The sequence below is a fragment of the Schistocerca serialis genome, chromosome 2, assembly GCF_023864345.2.
Source record: "Schistocerca serialis cubense isolate TAMUIC-IGC-003099 chromosome 2, iqSchSeri2.2, whole genome shotgun sequence".
Lineage (NCBI taxonomy): Eukaryota > Metazoa > Arthropoda > Insecta > Orthoptera > Acrididae > Schistocerca > Schistocerca serialis.
The window spans coordinates 457,109,962-457,125,812 of record NC_064639.1 but is presented as its reverse complement, the minus strand read 5'-3'; positions in this window follow the sequence as shown (position 1 = coordinate 457,125,812).

Sequence of the window (15,851 nt, the reverse complement as noted above, 5' to 3'; positions counted from 1 at the left end):
GCTATGCAGGATTTTAACAGCCCTGCATATCTTGTTATCTGCAGGACATATCAGTTGTTATCCGGACAGGATCGTGCAGCCACATCACATACTTTGAGTCAGGAAATGGGCTTGTTCGCAACAACACAAGAATCCACTTAGACAGTGCATCCCAGCATTGTTCACATTAACAAAAATTGCCAGAGGTGAAAGAAGGGATACAAATAAGATAAAAGCCATAGTGATGACCGGATTTTGAACCCTGGAACTTTGAATTTGTAGTCTGCCTCTTAAGCACTGAGCCAGCTAGTCACAGCATTGATATTTGTTTCCATCTAGACATAGGTGACGGTGGACACTTTGCACTTGGACTTGTAGGTTTTGTCTGTCTAGAAGAAATTATCTGCTTTACCACTGAAATACTTTTACAAGTACACATATTGACATTATACCAGTTGTCTACATCTGTGTCTCCATAGTTATTCTTAATAATTTCTTCTGCACCATTAAAGTGAGTGATGTTGAAAAGACATGTAGCTGTTGCCCTTTCTTTAACATTCTGTGCTGTCCAGTCACATTAATGTGACTACCTGTCAAAATCCTAGACAACCACCTATTGCAGTGCAGAACACTGTGAGGTGTGCTAGAAATCAGTGAGGTTCTGGAAGGTACTAACGGGGACATAGAGACATACCCATTCCAGTGCTGTGGCCAACTGTGCTAGGTTCTCAACTGAGGATCCATGACACAAACAGTCCAGTCAATGTGGTCTTACTGATTCCCAATTGAGTTTTAATCTGAGGAGTTTTATGACCAGGGGAGTATGGTAAAATCATAATGACATTCTTTGAACTACTCACATACACTGTGAGCTGGTAGATGCCATCAAGCTGAGGAAAAACAAACTGCGTAGTCCAGAAGGATATATGCATACTTGCGTCGATCCATTGTGCCTTCCAGAACCATAACGCTCCCTCCTCCAGCTTGGACCCTTCTGACAACTGTTTCAGGGTGTTTGCCTTCAGACATTTCACACTTTACATGCCAATGGCCATCCTTCTGATAGAGCATAAAATGAGATTCATCTAAAAATGCCACCTATCACCCCTCAGTGGGCTTCCAGTTGCAGAATTGGCTCATGAAAATGGGTGCATGAACCAGGTACTGCTGTGGAAGCCCACATGACAGTCATTGAGAAGAATCTGTTGGTACCCCCTGGTTCATCTGGGTGGTCCATTGCTCAACAGCTATACACATCACAGCAGTCATTAACCCATCATCTATGGCCCATGGAGCACCATAGTTGCCTCAGTGCCACCCTTGTCCCAAAAGTGAATGATCATGCACTTTTGGACATCTCTTAATTGCTCTGTTTCCATATTACAACAGCAACTGCACTATTTGTTTTCCATGTCACTGACATGCTTAATGTAATCTCCACTGCTAGTGCTGCAACCCTGCCATTTACAAGTTGTTATTGCATGTACATCAAACATTGGTTGTGGTCGCATTAATGTGCCTAGATCAAGTAATTTCAACATACAGAACAATTAGGGTACGGTCATGGGTTGCTGTTCCACATTTTGCTAAGAAACAAAATAAGAGTGACGCTATGTGGCAAATTACAAATGGTTTTCAAAATTTGGCTTCCAGCTTGAAGGAACATTGTGAAATAAGGGTGGCGGTGCACTGAGTATTTAAGTCTCAACACGGATTTGTGCAACACAGTCCACCTTTGATGTTATGATTCAAAAGGTTAGCCTTATTTGCATTAGATATGGCCTAATGATTTGATCACAAATTACACCAGCCCATATGTTCACACTAAATCTGTGTTGGTTCCATCTAACCACTTGCATAGGCAGACTTTTGTCTGCCCAAGTATGGGTGTTGTGCAAGTTCAGAGGGCCATCTCGATGAATGGCACTCATGAGTAAAAAATACAAAGTTAGGAATTATGGCTTGAGCATGCAGCACTGTAAACACCACTGTGAAAACTGTACTCATTGTAAATAGTTCTCCATGGCTATCATCTGTACTTTCTGAAGATGATATGGCTGTAACACTTGTTCACAGACATCTCTCCTCACATTAGCAGGAGATGTGCTCAATGCTACCCTTAGACCTAGGACAGTTCCTCTTTGAAGTGTTCCAAAATATTCTCATGAAAGGCAACCATTTGAATCTAGCATGAATGGATAGCATCCATTTTTGATATTTAATACTGGACAGAAATGCAGAATAATTGATACAGCTTTCACAAGGCCTACCACACATAGAGCAAATTTCTCATTACTACATAATACTACTGTATGTATAAGGAAATTCACTTTGATATGTGTGCACGTCACTATTTAGAAAAACTCCAAATGAGAAATAAAAATCTACTTGTGATGTATTTCTGTTGCAAAAGCTTTCAAAAATAAAATCATACAGCAACCCTGCTGTTGCCATCAACTTTGCCGTATGCAAACATAGTAGTCATAATTTCATTTCTTGTGTGCTGCTGACAAGTTACTGCACTGATACACAACACAGCTACCCTATTATGACAATAACAAGGTACATTGGAAGATGCATCACACAAGGATTCAGTTAGTTTATAAATTACCTCATCACTGGTCTTTAGCTTCAAGAAGACTTTGAACTCCTGACTTGTTGATAAGCACTTCTTATGTCTGTAGAAGAATTCATCACCTCTGATTTGCATTCAGGCTTTTACTATGCCTTTGATTACAAGTGTGATCGAGGTTAATGAGTTAGGTAGATCTCATTATTAAACAAACTCCAAATATCCAAAGCAAAAAACAAAAGTACCTATACATCAGTATTCACATTATTAATCTTCTGGTCATTGGTTTTCCTCGATGTCACAGTTCACGCAGAAGGTTCTATGCTGCGTCCAATCACTTTGCACATCATGATGCCAGTTACCACTTTAACGTTCTTGGGACAGCTCTAAGCTCGTGTAGAACACCTCAGACAAAAATAATACAACATGCAAACAAGATTTGCTGCTTAATACATCTTCTAACAAGCTAATTTAACTTTTAACTTCTGTACAATTTTTCCAGAAAAGATCTTCTGGTAATAAAGCTTGTGCATTTATATTCAAAAGTGGTATGATATTTCACCCTGTATCAAACAAATTATTTATTATCAAAAACTCTGGCCACACAACATTTGGGAAATCTCATACCCTCACACTTGTCACCCCCTTATAAATGAATAAGCTTTTGACTGCTAATCAGTTTTCATCTATGATAGACAAACGTGAAATTAACCTTTTATTAATTATATTATTTTCTATAAATTGCATTCTAGCCAGTCTCTCTTTCTTTTTCCTTTTCAGACTAATCAAAAGTCTGTATGCAGTATATACAAAATCGTGTACAACCATAAGTGGTTTTACTATTGTCTAGCAATGCTGAATGCACCTGGTAAATCATCAACGAAACAATTAGAAACATGTAGTCTTTTTTGTCCTGTGCTGTAGTAGTTCCACACTATATCAAAAGACACATTACCACATTTGGTCTTGAAAGTTTCACTGATACTGTTGGACTACAAAGCACATTCAGACTACAAAGCACATTCAAACTACAATTACCTTCCTCTAGAAAAACTACAAACCCTCCTCAAGCATTCGAGAAAGAGTACAACAACCCCCTAAAGATTACAAAATTTTACAAACTTGAAAGTTAAGCAAAGATTTATCTTTCCTGATGATCCACTAGTAGGTCTGGCTTAATATTCTAGATTACGTGGCCATTAAAGACTTTCATAGGTAAGAGACCATGGAAAGGTTAATGCTTTATCTATTTTCATTGCTCACAACTGTTATGACCACTCTGGTATTCTTTGTTATCAGAATCTTTACTATAAAACTATACAGTAAACCTTACTATCTACACCTTTAGTGTTCTTCATGCTGGGATGACAGGTTCAAATATTTTCAACACTAAAGCCAGCCGCTCTTCCATGTGTTGTGGTCTCCAAGAACACTTCAACTTATACCCAATCATTATTTTTCGGCTACACGAAATTTTAAAATAAATTTGATTAGTTCACTTCCCACGACAAGTCACCTATGGAGACCCACAGTGACACACCTTAATACCTTAAGCACACACAACATGCTGTCCGCTTCCAAGGGCCTGCTCTCAAAACCTAGTCTTTCAGGGCCCTACACTGGTGCAATATTACAGATTGTCTCTTCTCTATGTCTGTCTTTCATCTTATACCTCCTTACTGCACAATATAAGAATATTTATGGTCTCTAACATCTTTTGAGTTGGCTGAATAGTAAATATATCCTCCTATAATCAAAAATTTGTAATGTTTTTCAACATACTAATTATACTATACAATTTTGAAACTACATGGATTATTATTACTCTTCTTTATTTGCTAATGAATGGTCTCAAGTCTTGAACACTTTACATACCTTTATCCTTTTCTGTCTCCAGGTCATTTAATATGGCTGCTTTTGGTGCGGCATCCTAGTTATTAAGAACAGCTCCTTGTATAAAGGGTGAACTTTATATATGAACAACTCTTAACTAAAACTAAATCCCCTAATTTGTACTGTATTGGTGTACTTTTATACTCTCTCTTTTTCCTTCTCTTGGCCTCTCTCATTACCAAATTATTCACATCACTGCTGAATAACTCCTGTGTACCAACACCCCCCTATGGCACTTTGACACACTTAAGGAGCAATTCTCCTTCTATTCATTCTCCTACTATTTTCACTATTTTGTAACTGAATGTGGCAGCACATTTAATACCTTTTCAAATTCTGTCATCATGACTGTCCACTGAACAAGGTGGCACAGTGGTTAGCACACTGGACTTGCATTTGAGGGGATGACATTTCAAACCTGTGTCCGGCCATCCTTCCCTAATCCGATGAGACCGATGACCGTGCTGTTTGGTCACCTAACCCAAATCAACCATCCAACCAAACTTGTCTGTCCACTTTGAATGTCTATCCATGTAATAAGTCTGACAAAGTCTGCCCAATTCATGCATGACCCATGTTGCTGGATTACTTTGAGGATGAATTTTAGAAATTAAGATACAGTTCACACCTTCTACAAAAGGAACAGTACTTTTGCAACAAGTCATTATTAAACAGAAAAGACTGAAATAGTCGAGCTATATATTCTTCTTTCAAAAGTAACAGTTTTAAAGAAGTAACTGGCAGTACTGACATGACTATTCAGTGTCCAAGACTAATGATTGTACGATGCTCAAACGTCAAAGAGCAGTACAGCCGAGGGCACAAAAAGTGAAACACAACAGATCTGAATAACATATGCTTTTGAGCTGACTTTTTCATATATTTAAATGTCTGTTCATGAACAAATCTTCTTGTAGCAACAAGATTGGACTTCTGTTGCTAAGCAGTTAAACAGTTACAGAATTACAAGAATACATCATACAATCAGGACCAACTTATCAAAAGTAAAGATGGAATCTGAACAGCAATGAGTAATACATATTCAGAGTGGTTATACTGACAATATCAACTGAGTTATCCAGTGGCAATCCAGAATTTCAGCTATTTCTACTGAGATATGCACAATCAAAGCACCAATGACAAGCAGTCCTATGTACTGCTCGGAGTATAGAAGGCCAGAGATGTTGCAGTTTGCTGAACCGCTACCAGGCAGCAAGCTAATACCCACAATAGCAGACAATGCCAAACAGCAAACAGCGTTGCAGTCACATGTGACGAGGTGCAAAACAGTGTAACCTGGTGGGTTCGGAATTTCTTTTTTCTTTATCTTTTCAAATTACAGTGGTGTGAATCCATGAATACATAGATTAAAGTGAATTATGACAAGTGCTGTTACATACAGTAAATTACAACCAGGTCATTGCAGCAAATATAAAGACACCAATTCCACTATTAGGACAACCTACATAGGATATAGTTCACTACAGCTACATTATTAAGATATATAGTTATAAATTTGTTTTAGTTTGGGAATGTGTGATGGCCCACATAGATCACAGTGTGACCCTGAAAGAGTTACTGCTTGACAACAGTTGCTCACTTATATACTACAGTTATACCTATGGATGAAAAGTTCATCCAAGTTGTAACCATAATGATGCAAATGGACACCAGACTCATGAATTTAGAAACATGGTTTAATGAATTTACTGACCAACTTAACAGTGGAGTAGGTACACCAGGAAAAAGACTGAACATGATCAAGTTTCTGAAATAGACAGGTGGTTAGAGATAGCAGAAGGTAAACAAGGCAGTACTTTAGAGCAAGTACATCTTATCAAGGCAGAAAATGACAAATTAGTGCACAGAGTTGAGATTTTAGCAAAAGAACTCACAGATACCGAAACAATATTAGACACTTATATTAACAAAATAATTGATGTTCTGTAAGTAATAATTAATGAATTGGAACCAAGATTACAAAAACTTGAATTTAATACAGACATACATTATACAGCAGTATATTCTAAAAGTAAAGAATTAGTAGACAACATATTTACATCTGCAACAACAACATGCGCACTGTCAACAACACTAATGGATCACAGCAATGATAGTTTTAATACAAACACAAATACAATGATATCAAAAAATAGAGGAGACAAAGAAAGATTAAGAAAAGATGTACATGACTTGTCATTAAAGAACAGGATAATACCTATTACCTAGTAACTGTGATGACTTTACCATAACAATGAGCAAAGGATTAAACTGGAAATTTCCCAAGTTTTCATCTTCAGGCAATAACCACCCAGATTTAATTCTAAAGTCATTAATGCGCATGTTACCTGATTCCTGGTCAGATTCTAATAGATAAGATTTGTGGTACACCACTTAATGAGTGACATTGCACATTGGAATATGTTACAGCTATAAGAATTCAAAACTTACATTGATTTCAAAACAGCATTTAAGTCTAAGTATTGCAGTGAGGGAGACAAAAAGAAACTGAGATTAGAACTTTTAGGATCAAAACCTTACAACAACAGTTCAAAGAATGGACATAGAGACTTTTTGGAATGGCATCTCAACAAAGCAAAATAACTGTACGATCCTAAAAGCAAAGAACATTACATTACACGGCATGTAAGGGATAAATTTTTAGGAAATGATTTGGAAAGTGATAAACTTACTGGAATATCTAGAACAGACAGATACTGTCAAGAGGCAAGCTGCAAGACGATACACAGGCAGCACTACCAATAATAATAATAATAATAATAATAATAATGATAATAATAAATGAAAAGCACCAGTTTGCTTTTGTTCTACAATGTTGTAGAACAAAAGCAAACTGGTGCTTTTCATTTATTATAATGTTGTTCTACCAAGAACTGATGAAAGATTCTGTTAATATAATCATAATAATAATAATAACTTTCTAAATATTTTAAGAATCTTCTAAATTGCCCCGAGCCCACAGAAAGATTTCCACCAAAAATTCCCCAACAATGCAATCCAGTTTCACTTGCACCAAATGAAGAGGAAATCATTAAAGAAATTCATAGGTTGAAAAACAACAAAGCATCTGGTGAAGATGGAATTGTTGCAGAACTTTTAAAGGCAGCTGGTCCAAAAACCGTTAAAGAAATTACTTCAATCATGCAAAACATTTGGCAAACTGAAAAAATTCCTGATGAATGGAAAACCGCCTTGATTCACCCACTTCATAAGAAGGGAGACAAAACTGATGTTAATAATTACAGAGGAATTTCTCTTCTTCCAGTCACATACAAAATCCTCTCTCAATGTCTCCTGAACCGAGCACAACAACAACTTGAATGGAAAATTGGCGAATATCAAGCAGGTTTCAGGCCAAATAGATCTTGCCCAGAACAGATTTTAGTCCTCAAACTAATTCTCAGACATCAAAAAATTTACAATAAAAAACTAGTTTGTACCTTTGTAGATTTTAGAAAGGCTTATGACTCAGTGGATCGTGAATCTCTTTTCCAAATTGTGAAAGAACAAGGCCTGGATCCTAAAACCACGGCAATTATCAGAGACATGCTAACTGGTACAAAATCAAAAGTAAAGTTCAGAGGAGAAATTTCAGAATCCTTTGAAATAAAAACAGGCGTGAGGCAAGGTGATGGACTCTCTCCGTTGCTATTTAACTGCGTTCTAGAAAAAGTAATACAAGAGTGGCGCGAACGAAAATTGGAGTTCAAAATTGACCAACCAGTGAAATTAGGACGAACAAATATTCGAATAGACTGTTTGGCCTTTGCAGACGACTTGGTTATTCTAACGCAGGACATCCAAATTGCTCAGAAACAAATAGAAATTCTTAAAGAAACAGCAGAAAGAGTAGGTCTCCAAATCTCATTTGAAAAAACACAGTATATGACTAGCAACAAACTGGCACCCAAACTTTTGGAAACTAAGTATGGAAAAATCAAAAGAGTTTCGCAATTCAAATATTTAGGTGAAACAATCTCAGAGACTGGTCTAGAAAAAATTGGAAATGAAATTCGTTGTCAAAAGATGGAGACAGCTTTTAGACTTACAAAAGACATCTACAACAAAAAATGTCTCTCGAGGTACTCTAAATTGAGACATTACAACACGGTCATAAAACCAGAGTGCCTTTATGGGGCTGAAACGCTAATTTTAAACAGAAAAAAGGACATTCAAGAAATCCAAAAAAGAGAAAGAAAAGTAATCAGAAAAATTCTAGGTCCAAAATATACTGAAGAAGGAACATACAGGCTAAGAGCAAATAGTGAAATTCAACAATACACCAGCATATATTCGGATATGAAAAAACGCAGATTAAAATTTTATGGGCATATTAAAAGAATGGATGCTACCAGACTAACTAAACAAGTAGTGGAATTCTACGAAAATCGAAGTAAAGCTAAATTTGAGACAATAAAATGGATTGCTGCTATAAAAGAGGACATGAGAGAGGCAGATATAAAACAAGATGAAATTCAAGACAGAAAATTATTTAGGCAAAAAATTCATGACTGGGTAGTTGGTCAAGCTGAAAAACCAAAGAAAACTGGAACCACATGGTCTGATGAAAGGAAAAGAGCTCATTCCGAGAGAATGAAAACAATTTGGGCAGAGAGAAAGTCTAAAAGAAAATAACTGAATGCCCCGTGATTGTACTTCGCGTGGTCCAGTAGGGCCCAAACGTGAATAATAATAATAACAACCAAAACAGTAATGTTAACAGAGGACCCACCATACTAAAGAAGGGGCTACAATTGGAGGAAACAGGGTGCACAATGGAAATGATTATAAATGTTCAGGGAATAGATACAGAAATGGGAACAATAACAGAAATTAATAGAACTACCACTATGGAGAGGGAAATTTAATGTGTTTCTGGAGAGAGGTTTGGTCCTCTGAAGCGATATAAAATGAGCCAAAAAAAATTTCTTCTAGCTTAATTATATATAATTATGAGCACAATTTAGCAGATGTCTTACTACATGAAGATAATACACAAATTAAAGAACATATGAAAACAAAATTAACATTCACTGTGAGTAACATAACTGTGGAAGTTATTTTAGATTCTGGTAGTGACGTATCAGTGGTAGATTACTACTTCTTAAAGCGAAATAATTTGTTGGAAGCTTTCCCTCAGTTACCAGTCAAAGGAATAAAGACAACACGCATAACAGGTAAACCAGAAAATGCAGAATTTTTTGTCAAGTTTACATTAAACACATACACGTTTCAACAATCTATGTTTGTAGTGAAATGTTTAAATGTACATTTGATTTTAGGCACTGGTTGGTTGTTGGATAATAATTTACTGTTTAACTTCCAAAATGGTACAGCAGCCTTCACATAAGGACAACATGAGGATTAAGCTGTAATGCATTTTTAGCAAAGCAACACAGCCAGATTAGGGATCACTTTAATGACAGAAGCTAAGCTGGAACAGGATGACAGGCACCAGTTAGATGTAGACACGTAGACCATGATAATAGGCACTAATTAGATATAGACACGGAACAAGTGAATGAAACATATATAACTGAAAACTTTAACAAGTCACAGAATCATAAGTATTAATTAAAAGTAGTTTACAATTTTTTTATTATGTAAACTTACACTATGTGATCAAAAGTATCTGGACACCTGGCTGAAAATGACTTACAAGTTCTCGGCATCCTCCATCAGTAATGCTGGAATTCAATATGGTGTTGGCCCACCCTTAGTCTTGATTACAGCTTCCATTCTTGCAGGCACACATCCAATCAGGTCCTGGAAGGTTTCTTGGGGAATGGCAGCCCATTCTTCATGGAGTGCTGCACTGAGGAGAGGTATCAATGTCGGTCGGTGAGGCCTGGTACGAAGTCGGCGTTCCAAAACATCCCAGATGTGTTACGTAGGATTCAGGTCAGGACTCTCTGCAGACCAGTCCATTGCAGGGATGTTATTGTCATGCAACCACTCCACCACAGGCCATGCATTATGAACAGGTGCTCGATCGTGTTGAAAGATGCAATCGCCATCCCCGAGTTGCTCTTCAACAGTGGGAAACAAGAAGGTGCTTAAAACAGCCTGTGCTGTGATATTGCCACGCAAAAAAAATAAGGGGTGCAAGCCCCCTACATGAAAATCATGACCACACCATAACACCACCACCTCCGAATTTTACTGTTGGCACTACACATACTGGCAGATGACGCTCACCAGGCATTCATCATACCCATACCCTGCCATCAGATTGCCACATTGTGTACCGTGATTTCTCACTCCACACACCATTTTTCCATTGTTCAATCACGCAATGTTTACGCTCCTTACACCAAACAAGGCATCATTTGGCATTTACCAGCATGATGTGTGGCTTATGAGCAGCCGCTTGACCGTGAAATCCAAGTTTTCTCACGTCCTGCCTAACTGTCATAGTACTTGCAGTGGATCCTGATGCAGTTTGAAATTCCTTTGTGATGGACTGGATAGATGTCTGCCTATTACACATTACGACCCTCATCAAATGCTGGCGGTCTCTGTCAGTCAACAGACAAGGTTGACCGGTACACTTTTGTGCTGTGTGTCCCCCTTCGTGTTTACACTTCACTATCACGTCAGAAACAGTGGGTCTAGGTATGTTTAGGAGAGTGGAAATCTCGCGTACAGACATATGACACAAGTGACACCAAATCACCTGACCATGTTTGAAGTCCGTGAGTTCTGCGGGGCACCCCATTGTGCTCACTCACAATGTCTAATAACTACCGAGGTCACTGATATGGAGCACCTGGCAGAAGATGGCAGCACAATGCACCTAATATGAAAAATGTATGTTTTTGGGGGTGTCTGGATACGTTTGATCAGACAGCATATAAAAGTATTTCCAACACACCCAGGCATTCTTAAATACTTTGTTTGCAGATTGAAGATGAAACCACACAATTAATTTTATGTCAGACCCTACTCCACATTAGTTTCAACAAAGCCATTAGAACAAAAAGAAATTGAAAGAATATCACAATGGAACATTATAGAAATATTCCATAGTTGTTAAAAAAAACCAGATGATGATGTATGTATAGTATTGGATGCATGAACTATAAATAGAATATTACAATCAGAGAGCAATAGGCCATCAAAATAGAGGAACTGCTAGCGGAATTTGAAGGAGTAAAGTATATCAGCACAATGGACCTAATGGCTGATTACTGACAGATTGCCTTAAATGAGGATTCATGGAAGTATATGACTATCCTGTTTGAGGGAAGGTCATATCAATTCCAAGTGCTACCATTCAGCCTAAACATACCTTCGTAAGAGCTTTGGACAAAATAATGAGTTATGAAGTAAAGTGTTGTTATATGCTAATGATATATCAGTAATATCCACAATGTGGGAAGAACACCTGCAAATATTGGATCAATTTTTCTTGAGATTAGTTCCCAAGGTGTCATCATTAAGTTGTCAAAATTGCAATTTGGGAGGAACGAGGTTAAGTTCTTGGAATATATGGTAAACATTTCAGGCATTAAGCTTGATCCACACAGATTGGATGCAATTAGACTGTGCCCAAAACCAACTAACAAGAAACAAATCATTTTTTGGGATGGTGTTATTTTACAGAAAATTCCTTGTCAGTTCAGTGCTTAATGTACCAAGTCTGATGAGGTTATTAAACAGAACACAGTAGGGAGATGGGATATAAATTGCCATGAAAAATTTTCAAAAATAAAACAAGCATTGGCAGCATGTCAATGGCAGGTCCCATTTTCTGAAGATAAATGTATATGAGAAAGAAAAAGATTTTTTTTGTAAAAACTTAGATAATGAATAAATAAAGAAAGTCACTTACATTTACAAGTTGATGCCTTGCACAAAAGTCATACTGATACTACTGACAATTAGAAATTCTACAAAGGAATATTGTTTCATAGGGAGATGGTTACTATGCATCCCACAAAATAGCATTAATTTAATAACTTTGTAAGTGCATGCAGGATACATCTATTTCAGCCAAAAAAACTATATCAGGAACATGAGCTAATATTACTACTTTGAGAATATGAATAGTCTTGTTAGAAAAATCCTGAGATCCTGTGAGGGGTGTCAGAAAGTTAAAGTAGAAACTATTGGTGTGCACTCTAATTGTATCCCATCATTCCAATTAATTTGTGGGATTTACCAGCCATTCACTTCTGTTGTTCTCTGTCTAGAGGCTGGAGACAAATGACGTTTATATTTTTGGTATTTGAATGGTGGGCCAAACAAGTAAAATAATAGCCATTAAGAAAGGCAACATCCATCTCATCACGTTATAGTGAAACACAGTTTCTAGACAAACAGTTTAAGGACTTTTTGGCATGGGAAATGGCAAACCGTATCTTAGTTCCTAAATTTCACCCTCAAAGTAACCCAGCAGCACAGTCATGCATAAATTGGGCAGACTTTATCGGACTTATTGTGTATACAGACATTCTAGATGGACAGACATGGTGATAGAAATTGAAGAGATAATAAATGAATTGCCACATTCATTTACAAAGGTTTCCTCAATGGAAATACTAGGTGGGTGGGCAGAAGGACAATCACTATGGAAGTGGGTTGGAGGCCAAAGGAGTTAATGAGCATGACATGAATACTTTGCTAATGAGAGAGGCTGAGATAAGGAAAGAGAGATAGGAGAAAGGTACATCCTTAAAGTATAAAGTAGGATATTTAGTTTTAGTTAAGAATCATAAAAAGAGCAAAAACTAATTATAAGTAAATTTCACCCTTTATATGAAGGACCATTCTTAATAACTAAGCAGCCATTTTAACTTACTGAGGTATAGGAAAGATGAAGGTATGTGCAGTATTCAAGACTTGACATCATTCATTAGCAAATACAAGAAGAAGAAGAAGAAGAATTAGAAGAAGAATCCACACACTTACAAAATTGACCGGTATAATTATCATGTTGCAAAATCTTTAAATTTTATTAGTTACAGGAGGATGTATTTACTATTCATTCGAGTCAAAAAATTGATTGACATCATAAATATTCTTATGTTGTGCAGTAAGGAAGTATAAGAGGAAAGACAGACACAGGGAAGGGACAATATGTTATACTGCACCAGTGTAGGGCTATGGAGTAGGTTTTGAAAGTAGGCACTGGGAAGGGGGCAGCATGTTGTGTATGCTTAAGGTATTAAAGATGTCAATATAGCTCTTTGTAGACAACTTTCAAATGTTATGTTGTGTTGGGAAGTGATCTAATAGTGTTTGTTTTAACATGATTGGTACATCTGAAAAGTAATGATTGTGTATAAGTTGAAGTGTACTTGGAGACCACAACACCTGGAAGTGAGGTTGTCCTTGGTGTTGAAACTTTTTGAACCTGTCATCCTAGCATGAGGAATACTTAAGGTGTAGATAGTGAGATTGAAAGTAGATGTTAGTACTAAAGATCCTGGCAGGGTCGCCACATGTAGGGGTTCAGTTAGTTTGTAAATTACCTTGTTGTTTCAGCTCTGAGAAGTAAATGAGCCCACAACTCATTGATAAACACTTCTTATGTCTGTAGAAGACTTTTTCTTATATCGCAACCAGAACTCATCACCTCTGATTAACCTTTAGGGTTTTATTATGCCTTTGATTACAAGTGTGATCAAGATTAATCAGTTTTGTACATCTTGCTTTTAACAGACTCCAAATGTCTAAAGCAAAAAACAAGAGTATCCATAAAACAGTACTTATTTTATTAATCTTCTGGACATTGGGATTCTTTGACATCATGGTTTGTGTAGAAGATTCTTTGCCACATCCAATCACTTTGCATGTCATATTGCCAATTACTGCTTTAACATTTTTTGTATGGCACAAAGCTCATCTAGAAGACTTCAGACAAAAATAATAAAACAAACAAAACAAGACTTTCCCCTTACTAAATCTTTTCACAAAATAATTAAACTTTTAACTTCTGTACAATTTTTCCAGATGAACAAAAGAACAGATTCTCTGCTCATAAAGCTTGTTCATTTATATTCAAAATTTATACTTTTCCCTTCTCAATCAACAAAATGATATACTTTTCAAAAACTTTGGTCATGAAACATTTGGGAACTCTCGTACCCTCACAAGCACTTGCACAGCAATGCTATAAGGCACAGTCTGTGACACCACCTTACAGTGATGAGTGGTGGCTGTATAACTAGGCAACCAAACAAAATCCTGAGAAACAATTTACAACCTTTGATTATATAACAATGTATTTTTACACTTGGGGTTCCTCTTGAAAAGTCAGCAGTTTGCCAAGCCACACAGCATACTAAGAACTACCAGTGATATTTTGATACAACATGTATAGAGCAATCTTGATTCTTCACAGCATGATTTTCATGTTTAATATAGGGTTGTGGAGAAAACATGATGCATCTTTTCCACTGACAGTTTTGTCTGAGTTACCACATGTTGCTGGCCCTTTATGTGACACTGGGGTGCTTCCATACTGCTGGAATCTGATTCTTCTTAAAGGCCTAGACATGGAATTCTATAATCACCCATAGTCTAGGAAGAGCATCTTTGACTAGTAACACCCTTGTTTTCCCAACAGCCTTGTCAAAGAAGGCAAAGAGCAGACAGAGGTCCAGGACACACACTTGTCATTAAGATGGGAATTTGCCCCTAAAAGGCAGAAAAATCAGCAATGACCAACAGCACGAGGATGCAGAAGGCAACAGAAGGCACTGCATTAAAGACACACAATGTGTACCCACAGGGCATGTGACCTGTAGTTGAAAAAAGTGTCATGATGATCTCTCTAGGGGAAAAAGTTTCCAAATTAGTCCTCCATTTGAATCTTTGGGAGGTGACTGCCAAGGGGGCAGTAAAAGGAGGATTAACCAACGACAGAATAAATTTTACGTCACAGCATGGAATGTCAGATGTTTGAATGTAGCAAGAAAGCTAGAAAATCCGAAAAGGGAAATGCAAAGGTTCTGTCCAAATATAATGGGGGTCAGTGAAGTGACATGGAATGGAAAGATGGTCACGATTTCTGGTCAGACAGACATAGACTTAGGGAATAGTTCTGACAATGTCAACTGGAATACTTTCTTTCAAATTCTAAAGGTGGCAGAGGTAAAATACAGGGAGCAAAAGGCTATTTACAATTTGTACAGAAACCAGATGACAGTTATAAGAGTCAGGGGGCAAGAAGGAGAAGCAGTGGTTGAGAAGGGAGTAAGACATGATGTAAGTAATGATATGCCCTCTAGTATTACGATTAACTCTACAATATTTCTGTTTGCTGATGACACAAGCTTGGTAGCAAAGGATGTGTGTGCAACACTGGCTCGGCTTCAAATAGAGCATTTCATGACCTAAGTCCATGCTTGTAGAAACTAAACTAATGCTAAATCACAGT